This window comes from Schistocerca cancellata, chromosome 6 (genome assembly GCF_023864275.1).
Source record: "Schistocerca cancellata isolate TAMUIC-IGC-003103 chromosome 6, iqSchCanc2.1, whole genome shotgun sequence".
Taxonomy (NCBI): Eukaryota; Metazoa; Arthropoda; class Insecta; order Orthoptera; family Acrididae; genus Schistocerca; species Schistocerca cancellata.
In genome coordinates, this window is record NC_064631.1 from 489,889,581 (window position 1) to 489,890,763 (window position 1,183).

A 1,183-nucleotide genomic window follows, 5' to 3' on the forward strand; every position below is an offset into this window, starting at 1 on the left:
GTCTGAAATTATCTAACAATGAATAGACTCTGATGTGTTTATTCCACACAGCATTATATTACGTCGGTGGCGCTGGGATAAGCGGCAAAATTGTAATCCTGTTTGCTCTAACAAGCTGGAGCAAGAAAAAATACCCATTTTCTCGATGTGTGGCACTGTCTACAGAGCAGCGATGCGCGGCTTCTAATTCTCTATCCCAGGCACTAAATACGCATGGTCGCTGCTGGTGATTTGTTAGACGCATTGCATTTACACTCTAACGGCGCCGGTCGCACCGAGGACCAATTTGACTCACTTACACGGCAGTGTACTTATCACAGAGATAAATATCTGGACACCCCAATTCTTACCGCATTTGTGACCAGCATTCCGTCTTCAGACCACGAGTGGCCTACCGGGACCATCCGACCGCCGTCTCATCCTCGGTGGAGGATGCGGATAGGAGGGGCGTGGGGTCAGCATACCGCTCTCCCGGCCGTTACGATGGTATTATTGACCGAAGCCGCTACTATTCGGTCGAGTAGCTCCTCAGTTCGCATAACGAGGCTGAGTGCACCCCGAAAAAATGGCAACAGCGCATGGCAGCCTGGATGGTCACCCATCCAAGTGCCGACCACGCCCTACAGCGCTTAACTTCGGTGATCTCACGGGAACCGGTGTATCCACTGCGGCAAGGCCGTTGCCATGTGTGACCAGTGGCCCAGCTAAATTAAGAGAGATGCTCTTGTGTCCCAACATAGATCATTTCAGAGCCGTCGTAAATGTTGTATTTCTTCGAAAATTTTGACCACTTGAGAATTTGCAAAAAAAAAACAAAAAAAAAAAAACTCTGCAGGCTGAGGGAGGACACTTGTTGGCTTCCTCGACAGCGTCCAGTTCACAGTGAACATGGAAACTAGCAAATTTTTATGGTGGTCATTACTGTTCACAAAGGCTTTTTACGGCAGTCACAAGGTGTTGGCTGTGTGACCTAGATATCTCTCGCACCCTCTGCCCCTGCTGTGGCAAGAGGTGTCTAACAGGTAGGTCCAGGTACGCCGTTATTACGCCTCTTCAACTGAACGCATTGGGTGCTCACTGGTCCAAGAAATTCTTGCGCCCAGCCTTCTGTCCCCAGTAAGTGCTTCCAGATATTCCTTTCCCTAATAGGTGCACATCACGTTCAAACCCCAAACGTCCACTA

General features: G+C 49.4%; 1 pseudogene; it reads right to left on the minus strand.

The window, feature by feature from the left end:
- Positions 1-566: 566 nt before the first annotated feature.
- LOC126089540 (5S ribosomal RNA) lies at positions 567-684 on the minus strand (annotated as a pseudogene).
- Between the last annotated feature and the right edge of the window lie 499 nt (positions 685-1,183).